At 47.7% G+C, this 19,852-nt stretch overlaps 1 protein-coding gene and 1 long non-coding RNA gene across 7 annotated transcripts in view; one reads left to right on the plus strand and one right to left on the minus strand.

Annotated features, from left to right (window-relative positions):
- The window catches only part of Psen2 (presenilin 2), a 40,943-nt gene that overhangs the window by 13,578 nt on the left and 7,513 nt on the right, over nt 1-19,852 (minus strand). Inside the window, exon 1 of one of the 6 annotated variants that reach the window (XM_050143080.1) lies at nt 9,901-9,990. The exons of 4 other annotated variants lie outside the window; for them this stretch is intronic. The gene's annotated coding sequence lies outside the window, so the exon portion shown is untranslated. Of the gene's footprint in view, nt 1-4,084; nt 4,173-9,900; nt 9,991-19,852 lie in introns of those variants that run through there. One more of the 6 variants, XM_050143081.1, reaches the window with a different exon arrangement.
- Nucleotides 9,983-18,407, plus strand: LOC126502219 (uncharacterized). Its single transcript, XR_007591864.1, has 3 exons — nt 9,983-10,180; nt 11,454-11,609; nt 14,741-18,407. It is a non-coding gene; the product is annotated as an uncharacterized lncRNA (long non-coding RNA).

Consider the following 19,852-nt stretch of genomic DNA (forward strand, 5'->3'; position numbering starts at 1 on the left):
GCTTCCTAGAGAGGATTCATGTTGGAGGTAAACTCTTGCCAGTGGGACATGGGCGGATCAGGCTATGGCCACACCAAGGAGGCCCATGTCATCTCAAGGAAAGTTGGGTATTAACAAGTGTCCATCTAGCTGGTTACTGTGAGGGGAAGGACGAGGCCAGGAGGGAGTATCCTGACGGGGGAAGATGCTCTGATGGGGGAAAGGGGCCTGATGGGGAAGGCAGCCTGAAGGGAAGACATGCCTGCTGTGGAGTAATCCTTCTGTATACTGTGAATATGTATTACTCTCATTGGTAAATAAAGAAGCTGATTGGCCTATAGTAAGGCAGGATAAAGTTAGGTGGGGTGAGGGAGACGCCAGCTAGTCGCCAAGGAAGCAGGGCATGCAAAAAATGAAATAACAAGCCATGAGCCATGTGGCAAAGCATAGATAAGAAATATGGGTTAATTTAAATGTAAGAGTTAGCTAGCAACAAGCCTGAGCTATTGAACAAGCATTTATAAGTAATATTAACCCCCGGAGTGATTTTTTAGGAACTTGCAGGCAGGAGAGAAACCTCTGGCTACACATGCCTGGTAGGAGGCGCTTATAATGGGGAGCAGTATAGAGGATAGAACTTAAGATATTGGCCAGGCTAGACTAAGATGAGGAAATGGGCTGTTACCAAGGAAGACCACATGTGATTCAGAAACCCATAGTGTCTGTGGGTTGAAAATACAACACCATCTAGGGGTTCATAAGTGTGGGGTATATGTAGATTAGAGTCTTAAGTTCAAAAATGGCAGCCAAGTCCCAGGAGCTGCTCAGCCAGTAGGGGGACATGACCCCCGGAAGTACCCGCACTGAGGAATTGAGGGAGAGGGAGCCTGCCCCCGCCCGACTTCTGCATGGTTCTCAATGGATTCTGATACAGCAGCACCCTGTGAGACCCAGTGACTCCAGGTCCCCACATTTTGGGTCCAGGCACAACCTCTGGGAGGATGTGACTGTGCCCATGTCTGGACGGGCACTGCCACTACCAGCAATGTCGCCTCAGAGTTGAGATCTGTGCCACTGAGCTAGGAGCAGGCCTGATCTCGGCTGAAAACTTGTTTCCAGATAAGTCACTCTTGGAATTCATGTGGTCTTCAAGTGAACAGATGGGGTCCTTCCATGAAGGCGGGGCCTGTAGCTGCTATTCTAAAGACAGCCATCCTGGCTCTGGGTGGTCTGGATAATTCCCACAAGGACTTCCGCTCAACCTGCCATTACAGAGATGATACACGGAATGCTTTTGTTTACCCCCCTGATGGGCCTATTCCAAAGGTACCCTCTGCCTTCACAGGATTTGCAAAGCGAAGAAGCCCAGAGCCCCCAGAAGCGACCTCTCTGTTCTCCCAGACACTGGGGATGGAAACCCAGTTGCAGAATCTCGAAGGAGGTATTGAGAGCCCCGCACTATCCAAATTCAGAGGAAACAATGTGTCACTCTTAGAACTGGACGATCTTGGGTCCTGAGGACTGAGAGGGACAGGATCTGGGGCAGAAAGGTACCTGAGCTGAGACTGAAAGAGGCAGAACATTCTGGAAAGAGGTACGTGTTCAAGAATATGAACATAACATGACCTTGCCTCAATACTGCCAAGGGACTTATGGTGGAATCAAGGCAGGCCATCCCAGGGAAGGAACCATGGGGAAGGGAGCTTAATTCAGCCCAGGCATCCCCTAGGCTAGAAGAGAAGTGTCCTTTTACCTAGGCTACACAGAGCATATCCTAGGTGGATGTGGTCTACTGCCCTAATACCTGGAATTCTGGAAGCTCAGCTGAGCCCAGGGCTTCAGGGGCGTGGTTCTGCTTCCTGGATACTGGGCCTTAGAACCAACAGTCTATATAAGAGAACTAACTCAGTTTAAGGGGACACAGCTTCACAGGTCAACTCGCCATGAGATCTAGGGCAAAGTCTTAGCCAGGTTGGGTCTATAAGACCGTAAGGTCCTCAAAGAGGACAAAATGGACAGCAACCACTCCCCTCTCTGAGGGCTGGCTATCTGTCCTATCTTAAACACATACCCACTGGACCCAGGAGTTCTCAATATTCCTTCCAGAGACTGAATTCTCTTGCTCACAGGCATCTAGATTAGGGGTATGCCTCGGTGGTAGAGTTTAGCAGGCTTGAGGCCTTGGGTTCCATGTGCAGGAGGGGGGTGCGTAAAAACGTGATGAAACTCACAGTGCCCCTTAAGTCTGGGTGTTCTGTTTCTGGTCTGTATGCTAGGCTATTATCTCAGCTCAGGTGACAGGCACCCTGGCAAAACCACTCAAGAGACAGTCTATCCTGGCTCACAGCTCAGTATGATGAAGTCACGGTGGGAGGAGCTTGAAGCTGTTGAGCAGTCTGGGAGCAGGGAGCAAGGAATGCTACTGCCCGGGTCTTTTCTCCACTTACACAGTTCAGAAACAGTGCCACCCACAATGGCTTTGTCTTCACACCCCAATTTAACAAAATCAAGATAACTTGCCCAGAGGTGCCTCTCCCAGGTGACTGTAGATTCTGTCATTCACAATTAACCATCACAGCTATAAATCAAAATCCCAGAACCCTAAACTGCGCTCTAATCCTGTCTGGGTAGCACGTTTTGCGATGGGGACTCTGTACACGCATGCTCCCTGGGGTGGGCCAGGCTCAGGAGGGAAAGGAGGCATTTCACCCAGTACCTTCCCACTCCCAGGTCCCGCACTACTTGACTTCAGGAAGGAGGATTGAAACTGCCCAATTCTTTGTCCTGAACAAAGGACCTGGTGAGACAGAATTAGGAAGAAAGGAGTAAACGCTTCTCAGACTAGCAGAGTCTCCAAACAGCACCGAAGGAGGGCTGGAAGATGCGGGTGTCTGATGTTGGGGTGTGTGCGTGCGCGTGCGCGCGCGCACGTGCGCGCGCATGTGAACTACACTTACAATACCCAAAACAGGAAAACCTCAAAGCTACACAACGACTCAGACCTTTTGATCCGGAAGTGCTACTCCTTGGTATTTTATCTAAGAAAAATAAATTCATACAAAAATATGTGCTGTAGTCATTTGCTATCAGAAAAGTAAAAATGACTGAAATTTCTGACTCTTTTCTCTGGCACAGGAACACCCCTCCCGCGCCCCCTTATCTGCAATTCCCCTTCCTGTGGTTAGTTATCAGTGGTCAACCGTGGCCCAAAAACATGAAGAGGAAAATTCCAGAGTAATCAATTTATATGCTCTAAGTAGCTTTCACTACAGTATATTGTTCTAATTGCTGGTTTGCTCTTATTAATCTTTTGCTGTGCCCAGTTTATTAATTAAACTATCACAAGCGTGTATGTTCAGAAAATAAAACAAGGCTTCCACAGGACTTGGTATTCATCACCACTTCAGGGATCCATGCAATCGAGGATGGAGCCTCCTGGGCTTGTAAGAGGGTCCACTGCATGTTCATCTGATGGGGACTATTACAGGACCACTAAAGATTTACTTCAAATGATACTTAGCAACAATGAAAATGAAGTTAAATTTAACAGGATGTAAATGTTCTCATGATCATCTGAATTTACACTACACACACACACACACACACACACACACACACACACACACACACACGCAAGACTGGTAAAACAATTACAAAACATTAAAGGTCATTATCTTTAGACCAGTGTGATTGTAGGTGATTTTTTGGGGGGTTGTATTTTTCTGCATTTCTCCATTGTACTTTTCAGACAGGGTCTCATGTCTCCCTGATTGGCTTCTGTCTTAACTATGCAGCTAAGGATGACCCTGAACTTCTGATCCTCCTGCCTCCACCTCCCAGGCTTGGATCACAGGCCTGCACCACGACACCCAGGCAAGCACTGGAGTTATCTCTCTCTCTCTCTCTCTCTCTCTCTCTCTCTCTCTCTCTCTCTCTCATAATCAAGATGGGTTGCATCTTCAACCTACTCCCTTACTTTTGAGATAAGGTCTCACTATATGGCCCTGGTTGGCCGGACACTAGATACATAAACCAAGCTAGTCTGAAACTAGAGTTCTCCTGCTTCTGGAGTGCTGGGATTAAAGGCCTGCGCCACCCACCGTACCTGACAAGCTACTGATTAGTAAACTGGAATAGGAGGCATCAACACATAGGGCTTCCTCTTCCTTCTGAATCACTGGCTTGGCCTGGGGAAACAGATGAGAATCCAGGAAGCCACTGACATTTTCTCCAAAGCCCTGAATGACAACAGATGTTTCTCTGGCTCTCCTTAGCATCCCTAAGGGCCGGGTCAGCGAGGCCTGCCTCTCTGTTCTGAAGTCTAATGGGACTGAAATCCTCAGAGGGGAAAAAAAAATCACCACTCAACTGCGCAGATAAACAACCTCGCTGGATCTGCAAGCACATCAGAAGGATGCAAAGAGCTCCTAGGGGACCTGACTCAGCACAGGGGGAGATGGGGCGTGGCTCCTGCACACACTAAACCAGCTTCACATGGGGGGGGGTGTCCACAGGAAAACAAAGGGGTGAGTGCAGGGGACAGACTGTTCTGGAAGCCCTGCCTGCCCTGTGGTGGAGGGATTAGGCAGCCTCTGCAGACTTTTACTAACTCAGTAGTCAAATGTTGACTAGCGGAACTCAGGGATTCTGACCCACCGAGGTTCCCCAACCCGCTGGGTTCCTGCAAGTATCATGGGGAACCGGGTGACCCAGTTTCTTCAACCTGTTTCTCACGGGAGAAGCCCTGATGTTTAAACTCAGTGGCCCTGGCAGGAAAGAGCTTCTAAAATGGCACAGAAAATTCCAACACCTTATGGAAACTCATGCTCCGAAAGTGAACTAGAGACTCCATGGAGAGGCTAGGATTTCCCACCTTCCCAAAGGGTCTGCAGAACAAAGTCCTTGGCTTTCAAAAGGGCACCTTCGTTTTGGTCACATGGCTACTTCCCAGAATTCCCATGACCCCTGGAAAGTCCCCTGTCTTCCTCTACACTAGGGAAGGGTTTCCCCCAATCCGGCAACACCAAGACATCTTACAGATTCCACACCTACCTCTATCCCTTCACACGTGACCGTGTATTTGGCTGGTCCACCTGGCACTTGCTGAATGGCTGGTTCTCCTGGACTTTGGGAGACCTCAGACAGGACTGGACTGAGTGCCAGACCCCAGACCCTCAAGTGGGGCCCTGTGACCTTGTCTTAACCTCTGGATTAAACTCCATTACCTATTTTCCTCTTGAGTACCTGGGCAATTTTCCTCATTTCCTTAAGTAGACTGAGGGAGGGGAGAAAGTAGCCTGGGGGAGGGGCATGGGGGCAGTAGACTGGGGGAGGGACAGTTGGGGGCAGTAGCCTGGGGGAGGGGCAGCTGGGGGGGACAGGGAGAGAGCCTCTAGCCCACCACCTTCAAGTAAAAACTAGATTAGTTTTAAATAAGACACAGCAGCCAGTGGTCAGAGACTTATGTGCCATGAACCATTCTGGACAGCTTCTGACCATGCAAGGTGACAGGAGCTATTGCCTCCTCTGTGAACAGCAAACAGGAGGCTTTGTAAGACTGCCACCAAGGGTGTTCAATAAAGGAGCTATCATGGAGGCAGGAGGGACCTCTAAGAGGGGATTACGGAAGCCAGCTGGTGCCGTGTTAGGAAGCTAGTAAACTGTGAAACCACCAGAAACATGTATAAAGGCCAGGCCCCAGGGAGATCCTGTTTCCATCCAGCCTCAGCTGGACAATGGGAACATTTTGTCAAAAGGGCTCATCCATAAGATGATGTTAAAGCTGGGCTGAGTACCTGAAGCGCCATCAGTGGGTACCCTTTCATAGTTCAGGGAACCAAAGGCCAGGGTAGCTGGGGGCGAAGGGGGAATAAAGGAGTCAGATGAGGACCAACTGTTTACAGGTCTCCAAACTGCCTGCAGAACGTCATTCCCTGTCCAACTAACCCCATCAGGTTCCTGCACACAGAGGCCAGGCAGCCAACCCAAATCCTCAGGCTCGTTGGGAGCTCATTTGTGGATTAAGATGGCACGGGTCTGCCAAGGACAAGGAGATATCTAGAAATGCCCCTGTGGCCACTCCCAGATCGTACCAGCTTACAGTCCTCAATAAAGTCTCTCTTGCATGCCCCCATCCCCCCACTCCTGCAGGTCTGTGGAGCTTAGAGACGGACCTGCCAACCAGTGGAGGTGAGGAAAGGTAATAAGTTACTGCTCCTGGTCAGTTGAAAAGACAAATGGGACCAGTAAAAGAAATCAAGACATTCTCATGGACTTGCCACACTCATCAAATCTGGTGGTATTCTGTTACTAACATGAACACTGGAGATATAATTTACATTTAAAAAGAAATGGTTCACTTTGCTTCAGCGCTACAATACCCAGGGTCAGTTGGGCCTATGGCTTTGGGCTTGCAGTACAGCAAAACGACTCAACTCAGGTCCAAAAAGTAAGAAAAGCGATGCCCTCACACCTCCAGTGATCAGAAGACTTCCCACCAGACCCCACCTGTGCAATGCCTCAGGAGCTCCGCACACTCATTCCAGAGCTGAGGGTGAAGGGGTGTCTTTTTAAAGACTTAAGTTTTCAGAATAAGTATGTCTTACTTTTATTTTTAAAAATATGAAGAAATTTCCGGCTAAGGTGTCACAGGAAGGTGGGAAGCCTTTAGGTCTCCTCCATCTGCAAAGATGTACCAAACAAGGCAGGCAGTGGTGGCACACGCCCTTTAACCCCAGCACTCAGGAGGCAGAGGCAGGCGGATCTCTGTGAGTTCGAGGCCAGCCTGGACTACAAAGGCATATTCCAGGACAGCCAGGGCTGTTCCACAGAGATACCCTGTCTCCAAAAACAAAACAAAAAGAGGGAAGGATGCCCCGCTCCTCACACAAGAGGGAGGGACGAACAAAACAAGCCACCTGTTCTCTCAGCCAGTAGACAGAGCACACTCTCCCTGCACGGCACCTCCGCTTTCCAGAGGAGTTCACTTGGAATCATTCTTTGCCCCAAGTGTTTGGGTGGCAGTAATGTCATCCCTAAGCCTGGGGAGGAGACTGCATGTGAACTGAGCACCACTCCTCAGTGGCCGTAGCCCCAAAACAGGTGGGAACAATCACAGAAACGTTTGCTGTCTGCGGGGTCCCAGCTGAGCAGTGGCCTAACCTCAAAACAACAGCTGAAAAAGAGCCACAAGGTTTTTGTTAGCATGACCCGTGTGGCCTGCGCGCACACACACATACACACACACACACACACACACAATGTGTGCGTGCGCAGAGTTTTGGTGGTTTCTTCTCTCCCTCTGTTCCTTTTGTTTCAGTTTTGGTTTTCCAATGGGCGATCACATTATTACAGCCAGGATAACATTAAACTCTGGATCCTCCTGCCTCTCTATCTTCAAGTGCTGAGATCACAGGCATTCTTTGGTGGGGGTAACTGAAGTGATGGTACTTATCTAGAATCAAAAGCCCTGGGAGAGAGAAGCTGAGGCAGGGGGTTTGCCATTAGTTTAAGCTCCGCTTTCCTACAGAAAGTGCACCAACCAGTGCTGCCCAGCGAGACCCTGTCTCAGAATACAAAACAAATTTGTTTTCTCCCAGGTTCAAGACCTCACAGAAATGTTCTGGGTAGCAGTGTAGACACAGACTAGAGGTAACCATGGCAAGCCCGTGTACAACTCCAAAGGTACACAATACGGGCAAGCAATGTCCAGATCCTGCCTGACAGGCGGCAGAGTCACACAGCTGGGCAGCTGGGGTCCCCTCCTGCCACTTCCCAGAATGCAGGCTCCCTGACTTTAAAAGAGTCATGATAACCGTTCCAGTGTCCCTTTAGGTTTGTTTGGTGGCTTACATTGTTGTTATATGTTTTGCTGGTTTGCTTTTTGAGACAGTGTCTCACTATGTAGCCCAGGCTGGCCTTGAACTCACAGGAATCTTCCTGCCTCAGTGATTGTGCACTGGAATCACAGACATGAGCTATCACATTACTTAAGTTCTTAAAAAGAAAATCAATTCTATTTTATATGTGTAGGTATTTTGCCTGCGTGTGTATGTTTGCACAGCACATGGGTACCTCATGTCCAAAGAGGCCAAAACTGGCCTGGAATTGGAGTTAGAGATGGCTGTGAGCCTCCATATTGAACACAGGTCCTCTGGGAGTATAGCCAGTGCTGATAACTGCTGAGCCATCTTTTTGACTCATTATTAAGTTTTTTATAATAACTGGGCAAAATGGTTTTTTATCATGAGTGCCTAACTCCTAACACATGGGCATGTCACATGGTTATTACGCCAACAACCCAGAGAGGCCAAGTCTGGCAAGAAACTCACATGGCAAACTGTGCTACAGGCCTGCGGGCAACCACAGAAGGGGCACTGGACAGGATACAGTCAGACCCTCGGCTCCAGGCCATCAGACAGAGCAAGCAGTGGCCTCTGGCAGCATCCCTCATCCTGGTCTGTCTCCCCTCAGGTAGGAACATTCATTTCCACATACAAATGCATACAGTCTATATTTGGATATTAGGATATAGTTCTCCAAATCTGGCACAGCTCCCATGCCATCCTGCACCTCTGCCACCCCACCTCTCTATCCCTGCCAGCCTGATTCTAGTTAGGGAATGAACCTGGATGGCCACCTCTGGCCTGAAGCCAAGACACTGGCCCCTTCGCCAAATAAAAACACAGGACCTGATACTGTTCCCGGCTCCCACAAAGCCACCTACCCCCAAAGGGGAACCTGAGCCTCGCACACCTGGAGCAGCTTATGCAGAACCTTTCATTACTGCCAGAAGTCTTGGCTGAAGGCCTGAGAGGCCCAGGTGTCCACAGAGGGGCTATATAAACATCAGGTATATCCATTCTGGATGCCGGAGTCTCTGTCCCCAGCAGACTATTCTGGGGACGGCTGTCCATTTTGAGTTAAGTGGGTCTGCATCTGCTCTGACTTGTATTCTCCATCTGTAAACGGATACAGTTATTTCACCCACAGCTTGTCCCTTTAAAGACGAAGGCCTAAGCAGAGATTTCATCTAACTAGCAAAGGACTAGGGTCTGAACGGCAGGAGTAGAGGCCCAAGCAGCAGGCTGTAAGCCCGGCTCTACTGTATCTTATCTAGGAGACCTTGGGCAACTGTACTTTTTAGTTCTGGGAGTTTGTTCTTCCCCACCCTCCCTTTCCTCCCTGGGCCTCATGCCTGCTTGGCCAGCACTCCACCATAGAACTGCATCCTCAGCCCTAGGCGCAGTTTCTCCATCAGTAAAATTCTGTGGCAGCTGGATCTTGCTTTTTGAGCCCCTTCCGCTTCAAAGGCTTGATTCTGGGCGTCTCCCCACTGCTGTAAGAGACTTAGAAACCATCCAAACATCGCTGGTAACAGAATGCCAACCTCAGAGCAAGCCTCGGGCCCTATCCTGCGCTCCGCTCCTCACGCAAGAAGTCCCCACTCCCTCGACATCTGTAGCAGAGACCAGGTGGACCAGGTCAGGTCCTAGGTAACAGGGACCAAAATGCATGGTCAATACAGTTGTGAGACCCACGTGCACTGGCCCTTTAACACCTCGCTCAGCGCCTACCCTGCCTACGGCTTCCGAGGCAGTATGGGACGCAGTATGGGACGCTGAGGACACCAGAGGCCCAGGGCCGCTTCCTACGCTCCTGCCTAGCCCAGGTTCTGGGCCGGCCGCACTGCCGCCTCCCCGGCGCCTTCTCCTCGCCCCCGCGCCAGCCAAAGAGGCCGCGATCGCCGCCGGGGCCGCAGCCTGGAGCCCGGACCCGAGTACCCCGACGGGGCCGAGACCGCAGCGGTCAGGGGCATGCACAAGAAGGGCCTCGCTGCATTCGGGATCTCCATGCTGCTGGCTACCCGCGATCAGTGACAGGTACTGGGCCGCACGCACCCAGCCCCCGCCCTCGGCTCACCTGCTCCGCCGCGGCGCAGGGTTGAGTTTACGCCGCGGGCGGAGAGCCTCTCCAGGGCTAGCGCCGGCCCCGCCCACTGCCCCGGTCCGCTCACGCCCAGGACACGCCCCCAATGGGGCCACACCCATTGGTCTGGCTCCGCCCCTGGGCCGTGCCAGGGCCGTCCCCCTCGTGCATTGGGCACCTCCCCGGGTTTTAAAGAGATACTCTGTGTGCAGAAGGTCCAGGCCTGCTCGGTGCTTCGGGAGACCACAACATCATCCTGACATTGACTTTTGAAGTTGGGTAGTGCCTTTCCCTTTCTTTGCTGCCTGGCAGTGGCAGGGGAACAGGGGGTGGGTATTTGCTTTGTAATTTCAAGGTCCTCGGCCTCCCCTCCCCCGGGCTGCACGCACTTTAAAATGGAGTCTAAATAAAGTCTAAAGTAATATAACATCGTGAGCATTCTCCTGATTGATTTTCTAGAGTGCTTCAGAGACTTGGGGAGCTCTGGGTAATGGGAATGGGGATAAAATTGCATTGAGATCCGAGAATCTGCTCAGCGTGGGGGTGGGGGTGGGGTTGTGATCGCAGGATCTGGGGACTATGGAGTGATTTGAAATTGTTAGCAATTTGTCATTCTTGTCAGTATCTCCGTAGCTTTATTTCTCCTTTAATTACTGTGAAATTCACATACCATTAAATTGTCATTGTAGGGCTGGGGAACAGAGTGCTTGCAGGAAGCCCTGGGTGGGTTCAATCCTCAGTACCCTGCTTGCCTCTGTGTGTGATCCTGTCGCTAGAAGTTCAAGGTCATCCTTATCTACTTAGCAAGTTCGAGGCCAGCCTGGGCTACCTTAGACCTTGCCAAAAAAAAAAAAAAAAAAAAAAAGGCCAGGCAGGNAAAAAGGCCAGGCAGTGGGGGGGGGGGCACACAACTTTAATCCCAGCACCTGGGAGACAGAGGCAGGTAGATCTCTGTGTTCAAGGCCAGCCTGGCCTACAGAGCAAGTTCCAGGACAGCCAGAGCTACACAGAGAAACCTTGTCTCAAAAAACAGAAAAAGGAGGGGCTGGAGAGATGGCTCAGTGGTTAAGAGCACTGCCTGCTCTTCCAAAAGTTCTGAGTTCAATTCCCGGCAATTACATGGTAATGAGGTCTGGTGCCCTCTTCTGGCCTGCAGACATACACACAACACAGACAGAATATTGTATATGTAAAAAATAAAATAGTTTTTTTAAAAAAAAAAAAAACAGAAAAAGTAGTCATTTTAATCCAAGGTATTTGGTGAATTCGGTTTGTGGAGAGCTGGCTTGCATGGTTGCAAAAAACAGTCCATCACTCAAAAAATAAAAGGCAGTTGTATACACTGAGAAGCTGCTCTCCAGGCCCTCCCCCTGACCTGCCAGCCACCAACCGATTTCTGTCTCCATGGCCTAAGCTCAGTGTATTGAGTGGTTTTTTTTTTTTTTTTTTTTTTTTAACACGACTGAGAAAGCTAGTTTTGCCTGGCAGACAGCATCGAATTGTGGAACCTAGATCTGAAATCTCTGTCTTCTACCTGTCTGCTGCAGTTCCTAACCCAGAAATGGGCCTCATCTGTGTAAGAACAGTGTGATAGCCTTCGGAGGAACAGAGAACAGATTACAGAGGAATAAGGGTCGGGGATGGCGCAGGCACTAAACAAACTGTAGCTGTTTTCCTTCCTCTGCCTTCCTTCTCTACTTGAGGTTAGTGTTTCATTGTGTTCTGTTTGGCATTGAAATGATAGACTGTAGCACGCTCCGCTCTCCTGCCCCTCCCACCCTTCCCGTCATCCTTCTGCTCTACCCAGCACAGGTGGCCCTTATCAATGACAGCAACGGTGCCATCTGGAAGCTGTGACCGGAAGTTCCAGACCTCCAGCGTGCTCACCACACTTGAAAGAGCCCAGCTGTGCTTTGATAGTGGCTACTCTATTGAACAGGACTCTCATTGGACACATAAGGGCCACTGTCTCTGACTGTCTAGGCTGTTATAATGAACCACCAGAGACAGGTTAACTTAGAACAATAGAAATTCGTTGTTTTCCCTGTTCTGGAGGCTGGCAAGCCCAAGATTAAGACCTGAGCAGGCTTACTGTCTGGAGAGGGCTTGTGTTCTGGTTTATAGCTAGCACCTTTTATGGTGCCGCCCCCCATGATGTCTACCTGGCAGACAGCATAGAATCAGGGAACCTAGGTCTGAAATCTACCTCTTCTTTTACAGGGACATTAATTATACAGGTGTGGGAAGTGCTGTATATGTGTTGCTTTTATTGGTTAATGAATAAAGAAGCTACTTAGGCCTATGGCAGGGCGGAATGGAGCAAGGCAGGAATTCCAAGCAGAGATAGAGGAGCAAAGAAGGCAGAGTCAGGGAGACGTCATACAGCTGCTGAAGGAGACAGAGGCCCCAGAACCTTACCAGTAAAATACTAGGAAAATGAGTTAATAATAGGAAATGAGTTAATTTAATATGTAAGAGTTAGTTAATAAGAAGTCTAAGCTAACAGGCCAAGCAGTGTTTTAATTAATATAGCTTCTGTGTGGTTATTTCAGGTCTGGGCAGCTGGGATATGAACAAGCAGTCTCTGCCTACAAAATGGTGCCCACTGTCTGGGGCATGGGTCCACATAAGATCTAAAAAAAAATGCTTAAGAAAAATAAAGGAGGGCTTCTAGACCTACAAAAATGGGAGCCAAATGCAGCTTCTTGGTGGCCACATTTTTTTTTCCAGATAGGCTCTGTTTGCTGGCAGCAAGCAGAGGTACAGCTCCTCTAAGAGAAGGCTTCCTGATTCAGCATTAGCAGAAAAAAAAAAAAAAAAAACTTGTGCAGCTGCTTTTAAAAACTGTGGCTTTCTGGTTTGTGCTGGTAGCATGAACTCTGGCTCTTTAAGGAGCATTTAAATGGTGTTTGTGAGCAGAATACTCCAAGTTGTTTAATGGCAGCATAGACCCCCTGTGTCCCTGGAGCTGGGATAGAGAGCATGGCTCACAGAGCTGGCTCTGCCATGTTGGACTGGGCAGGGCATCCTTAGTTCTAGCTATGCCTGCTTAGCTTTTTTTTTTTTTTTTTAAAAAGCACTCCTGGTCAGAAATGATTGCAGATACACAATAAAGACAGATTCAGATGAAAAAGACCTCTGAATGGGTCACAGTGTTGGATAAATGTATGTAGGCTTGGGAAAGAGGGGAAAAAGAATATATATAGTTATAAAAACAAGTAGATGGTTTTAAAAATAAAACAAAGTCTTTAAAGAGACAGAATATAGACAGTCATAGATCAAAGGAGTAAAGAAAAATAAGCCATTTAAAGATGGAAAATACACAGAGAGTCTGGATTATGTATATTGTTGTGTTTTCTTTGAATTTTTTGACATTTAATTGTACAGGCTGTTAAACTAAACATATCTCTTGACTCAAAATTTGGGTCCAAGGATATGTTGTTTTGGAAAAGAGATTCTGCTTTTGTTTCCACAGAGGATAGAAAGCTGTGGATTCCTTGCGAGCAAATATGGTTTGATCAAATAAGACCCCATGAAGCAATGGCCCAGATGGTCCAACATCCATGACAGCTTCAGGACTGCTGGCTGAGATGGACCTGCCACACAGTTAAAATTTAGCATCTTATGGTTCTGGGCAGTGCTTTCTTTGTCGGACTTTTATAAAATGTTTAGTGTGGAGATATTTGGTTTGTGCTATAACAAATAAAGCTTGTCTGAAGATCAGAGTGCAGAGCTAAGCCACTAGTTAGCCATAGAGGCCAGGCAATGGTGGCACATACCTTTAATCCCAGCATACAAGAGGCAGAGGTAGATGGATTTCTGTGAGTTCAAAGCCACCCTGGACTACACAAGATTGATCCAGTCTCAAAGAGAAACAGAGCCAGGTGGAAGTGGGCCAAACTTTTAATCCCAGTACTTGGGAGTCACCTTTAACCCAGCACTAGGGGGGTAGAGACAGGAAGGGATAGGGCTTGGCGGAGAGAGGAATAGAAAGGGGGAGGAGACAGAAGCTCAAGACATTCATTCTGAGGACTTGTAGAGACAGGATACTCCATTTGGTCTGAGAATTTCGTAGAGGTAAGAACTAGTGGCTGGCTGCTTTGTTTCTCTGATCTTTCAGCTTTTCTCCCCTAATATCTGACTTTGGATTTTTATTATTAAGATCAATTAGAAATTGCGCTACAGTTTAGCTACATATTTATTTTTTTGGTGGCAGCTATTTTAAAAATTAAGTACTTGTTTTCTTTTAAAAATGTTTAGGCTTTGTAGAAAAATATAAAATACAAAAAAAAGTAGAAGAAAAGGCATGTGTTCATCTTTTGTTCTATGTTTCTTTTTTTTCTAGTGCCCCTTTTGGGTAATTTTCTTTTTGAGACTTCTGTAGGGGTCTCATTATGTTGCCACGGCGGGTCTTGAACTCTTGACCCTCTAGCCTCAGCCTTTCCTTGAGAATTTTATTAAATAGGGATTTGGAAGGAATGTCTGAGGACATTCGTGAGACATCAAAGAAGAGGCGAGTAAATGGATCTTAGTTATAGTGGACGTTGCATTACCTGAAGTCCTTCCTTTTAATTTACACAGAACCACATTCTGTCAGAATAGACCGAATAGGCGGGCTCCAGAGAAGAGAACCACACTGCCAGGAACCCCAGCCTGAGATAGACATTAACCATGTAACCCTAGGTATCATCAGTCATGAAGGCAGATACCCCAAAGCGAGTCTTTCCTTGCTAGGGTATGGTAGCTAATCCTGGTTATCCACATCACTGCTGTGAGTGATATCTAGGAAATCTGCAAAGCCTCCTTCTGAGATGTGTCTTCTATGGTATTCCAGGAGATGATTGACATGTGGACCAGCAAAATGAATGGAAAAGAACTGCCCTAAAGGAGGACATCACTGTGCAATTGGACAGGGCCCTGAAAGGAGCAGAAAGGCCAAGAAGGGGGCAGGCTCATGCGTATGCGTACTCCCTGCTCCTGGAACAGCCATGGTTTCCGTTGTGGCGCCTGGGAAATCCAGCTCTTCAGTCTTTGAAGGCGGACTTGCACCAGCTGCTCATCACGGTCTTTCCAGTCCTGGGACGGAGGCTGCATCGTTGGTCCTCCCTTCTAAGGCAGTGGTTTTTAACTTCTCATGCTCTGACCCTTTCCCCTCGTGTTGTGGTGACCCCCCAGCCATAAAATTATTTTCGTTGCTACATCCTAACTGTAATTTTGCTACTGTTATGAATTGTAATGTAAATATCTGTTATGCAGGGTATCTGATATGTGACCCCAAAGGGGTCAAGACCCACAGGTTGAGAACCACTGTTCTAAGCTTTTCAGTCTAAGCAACTGTTGGTTTCCCTGGCTTTCCAGCCTGCAGACAACCATTGTAGGATTTCTCAACCTCTGATTCTATAGTCAGTCTACTAATTTCTGCCTATAATTATGTGTGTGTGTGCGTGCATGTGTACATGTATATACACATGTATGTATGTGGGCATGTGTATGCATATTTGTATATTAAATGTACACATAAATAGATGGTAGACAGATAAAATTAATTCTATTTTAGAGAAACTTGTCTAAGTCCATAGGGCTTTGCCAGTAACTCTTTTTATTTTTTATTTTTGGTTGTTTGTTTGTTTTTCAAGACAGGGTTTCTCTGTAGCTTTGGAGCCTGTCCTGGAACCAGCTCTTGTAGACCAGGCTGGTCTCGAACTCCCAGAGATCCACTTGCCTCTGCCTCCTGAATGCTGGGATTAAAGGCGTGCGCCACCACCGCCCGGCTGCATTCCCATCATTTTCCCCACACAACCGCATGTTTTTATTTCTCTGTGGAAGATGGCTGTATTCTTTTAAGGAGTCTGCTCTTGTCATTTTAATCACTTAAACCAGCAGTTCTCAAATTATCTGGATCGACAAATGGCTTGCTTTCTTAAAACAAGCTGAGAATAGCACGGGCACTTTTTGCTTGTGCGGTTTATGGCTCTCCATGCTTTCCGCGTGTGCTAACACTCTTTCAGGGGCTGTGAGAAAAGGCCTGTGATGATTAGCCGCAAAAGAGAACAGTTTTATTTAGGTTCATAATTTCAGAAATTTGAACCCATAGTAATTTGTCCTTGAGCCTGTAGTGAGACAGAACATGGTGGCCAAGACATGTGTCAGAGGAAACCTGTGCCACTCACGCGTGGTGGCCTGACAGCAGAAAGAGAGGAAGGGGTGGGTATTCCAGCGTCTCCCTTAAGAGTGTCCTCAGTGACCAAACTTCCTCTCAGGAGGCCTCACTTCTACTCAGAACACTTTGACACTAACAACCAATTATCTGACCATCCAGACACCAACAACTGTGATGTTCTACACTTGGGTTCAATTCTAACACTACTCCCTGGAGTTAGTGCAGATTCCCCAAATTTAGGGCTTGGTCCCCTGAGACCTACCCCCTCATTCAGAGACAATTTCAAATCTCTAATATTTTTACCTCTTGAGTACAAATGGGGTGTTCTCCTTGTCTCTTAGGGTTTGAAAACTGGTGAGAAACGGTTTGTGGAATGCAGAGGGGACTCTCTACATTGCTTCTTGACTTAATACAAAGAGGACAACAAGGGGTAGAGAGTAACATCCAGGTGAGGGTGGGCGGAGGGCTAGGCCTGCCACGGTCCTGGGCCCAAGGGTCTCTGCCCCGGTACCCTGTTCCTGACACATGAATGCTTTTGCCAGCCTGGAAACTCTCTGGATTGTGCAGGTTAAGGATTTTTTTTTTCTCCTAGTGCCAAGGATTCAGTAACCTCTCACACACTAAGATGTGACACACTAAGATGTCACACGCTAGTCAGGGCTTTCTGAAGGCAGACTGGGTTTTCATGAAGGCTTCATCCCATAGGCCTCATTGGTTAATCCCATCTCCAGCTCCTCCCCCTCTCTGGATGAGCCAGGGACAAAAGTCCCAACCCCAAACCATGGTGCAGTCAGACTGCAGCGGCCCACCACATGGATGCAGCATCCATAGCTCCTGCTTCAAGTTACTCCCTCAGTTCCTGCCATGACTTTCCTCAGTGATGGACCACGGTCTGTAAGCATGAGGCAAATGAACCCTTTCTTTCCCTAAGTTGCTTTCTTCAGGGTGTACTGTGGGACAATGCTTTTACCCTGTAAAGATTTGTTTCTTGTATTTGTTCAATAAAATGCCGAGTGGCCAGTAGCCAGGCAGGAAGTAGAGGCGGGGCAATGAGAACAGGGGAATTCTGGGAAGAGGAAAGATTCAGTCTGCAGTTGTCACCCTGCTGCAGAGGAAGCAAGATGAGAATCTGTAGCTGACAAAGGTACCAAGCCACATGGCTAACACAGACAAGAATAATGGGTTAATGTAAGATGTAAGAATTAGTTAATAAGAAGCCTGAGCCAATAGGCCAACCAGTTTATAATTAATGTAGGCCTCTTGTGTGTTGCTTTGGAACTGAACAACTGTGGGACTGGACAGGATAGAAACCCCCAGTTAACGACAAACTGGAAACTAGATCAAAACAACAGAAAGGAAACTAGAACACCGGGGAACAGAAAGGAAACTGGACAAAACCGAGCCCTCGCCAGTGTGAAGGATGCAAATAGTCAAGATACATAGGCAGTAAGGGAAGATCTGTGACATCACCATGGCTCCAGGCTCTGCCTTCCCTTATTAAAGGTCTAGTCTGTAGCTCAAGGGAATACAGCAGGTGGCTAATGAGTGTCGTCTGTTGCCTCACAGAGTGAGGGGAATTTAGGTTGCAAAGCTTCTCTACAGGACACACCGAGAGTGGCATAGCCAGCGCAATCATCTCTGGGCACAAATCTGTAGACCCCGGGAGTGCCCATCACGGCCATGCTGAAAGAATTCCATCTCTCCCCCACCGCTGCCAATGTCCACAACTGTCAGGCTTACAAGGGGTTGACGCAACTGTGTCATAAGCCATTGGGTTCCGTTCTTTCTTCCCCATTTTCCAAGGAAGCTAGTTCCATTTTAATATAGTTTTAAGTCTAGATAAAACTCTTACTATAACTAAGGGGTTTTACAGACTCAACAACGGCAGGGTAGTTGATGTCAGCCAGCTCCTCCCACAGACAAGAGTGATCAACTCGGGACAAAATATGTCAAAAACATAACATTTCAAACAGCATATAGCAACCCAAAATAGGCAGAAACAGGAAAGTATCCAGCTCCAGAGGAAGGAAATTTAATTTTTCAGGGTCCTTTTTTACAGCTCTCCCCAGGGAGCAGACCGTCTGGGACAGATTGTGGGTGCTGGAGCTAATGCTGGTCACAGCCAACATGTTCCACAGCTGTAGCTGGAGGCTGCCAGAGTGTCTGGACAATAAGAGAGGCAGGGCTGAAAAGAAGGCAACCACAGAGGGAGGATGCCTCAGGTCTGCACGTAATTCCCCCTTGGATCCCCATTACGGATCACTACATGACAAACAGGACGATGATAAGAGAGAGGGGGGTCGTTGGGAAGACAGAACCATTCTATGGTTCGTGGACCAAACAAAAAAGCCTCTATGCACACGTGAAACAAAACTTTGCACCAAGGAAGGAAATAGAAAAAGATACAATCGTAGTTAAAAGTTTAGCAGTCTTCTCAGGAGTTTCTAAAAAACAGGCTCTCTCTCTCTCTCTCTCTCTCTCTCTCTCTCTCTCTCTCTCTCTTTCCTCTCTCTCCTCTTTCTTTCTTTCTTTCTTTCTTTCTTTCTTTCTTTCTTTCTTTCTTCCTTCCTGTCTGTCTGTCTCTAACTTCCACTTCCCAATTCCCTTAATTTCACTGTGTACCACCATACATGGCTATTTTTTTTTATTTTTTAATTGTAGCAAAACACACACAAAGTAAGATTTCTCCTCACTTAGCCACCTTTAGGCTCAGTCTCTGTGGTGGTAAGAGCCTTCGTGTATGACAGAGGTGGCTCCATCATCCCTATCCCTTTCTAGAACTTTTTAAAGTGTTAAAGATTTTAGGATGGTCACAGAAAATACACAGAGTTTCTTAAATTCCCTGTGCTTGGGGCTAGAGAGATGACTCAATGGTTAAGAACCATCTGTTTATTTATCTATTCATATCAACAATATTTTAATTTATTTTGTGACAATTTTAAGTATGTCTATAATGGCTTTTGATCAGGTCCACTCCCCACTCCACTCCTGCCTCCTCCTCACCCAACAGCATCCCCCTCCTAACTTCATTTCCTTTTCTAATTTTATAACCCACTCTTCTTCCAGAGGACACAGATTCAATTCCTAGCACCCCTGGGTGAAACAATCCCATGCGGACAGTTATTAGCCATGAGATGTACTAGGTCCAATGTGCACTACACTTTTCCCTGTGTGCTGAACCGCACTGGCACCTGGTATCAGGGATAACCTGTCCTTGAGTGTTTAAGCATTGCTACCTCCTTTATAGCACTGCTATTGGGCTTTCGGGTTATTGGTAAGTCAGATAAGCTCCCTGGAACACAAACATGGTGGCACCGGGCCAGTTGATCTGGTAAAGCTGAGAAGGCTGGGAAGCATAGACGGGTAATATACACAGCGTGGATACTCAGGCGGAAGGGACACAACGTCTGGGCTGCACCAAGTGGGGCAGTGCAAGATTGTGCCCTCAGAATGGAGAACCATCTGACACCTAAACTTACTTCTGGCATTTTCCATGTGATTTCTTTGGTGAGTCAGAGTTGATTCTTGGGTAATCGAGACTCTGGAAAGGGAAACTGGGTACGGAACAATCTGAAGTCACCTCCTTTCTTCCAGACCCTGGCAACCACCATTCCACTGTCTACATGGTTTTAGTGACTATGAATATTATATATGTTGAGCCCTGCGTTCCATGTTCCACATGGTTTCAATGATTATGTATGTTATATATGTTGAGCCCTGCACTACATTGTCCTCGGGGTGGTTACCTGTAGCGTGGATCAGAACTTCATCATTTTTGAAGTTGAA

This window comes from Alexandromys fortis, unplaced genomic scaffold, assembly GCF_014885135.2.
Source record: "Alexandromys fortis isolate MF-2015 unplaced genomic scaffold, M_Fortis_MF-2015_v1.1 scaffold_51, whole genome shotgun sequence".
Lineage (NCBI taxonomy): Eukaryota > Metazoa > Chordata > Mammalia > Rodentia > Cricetidae > Alexandromys > Alexandromys fortis.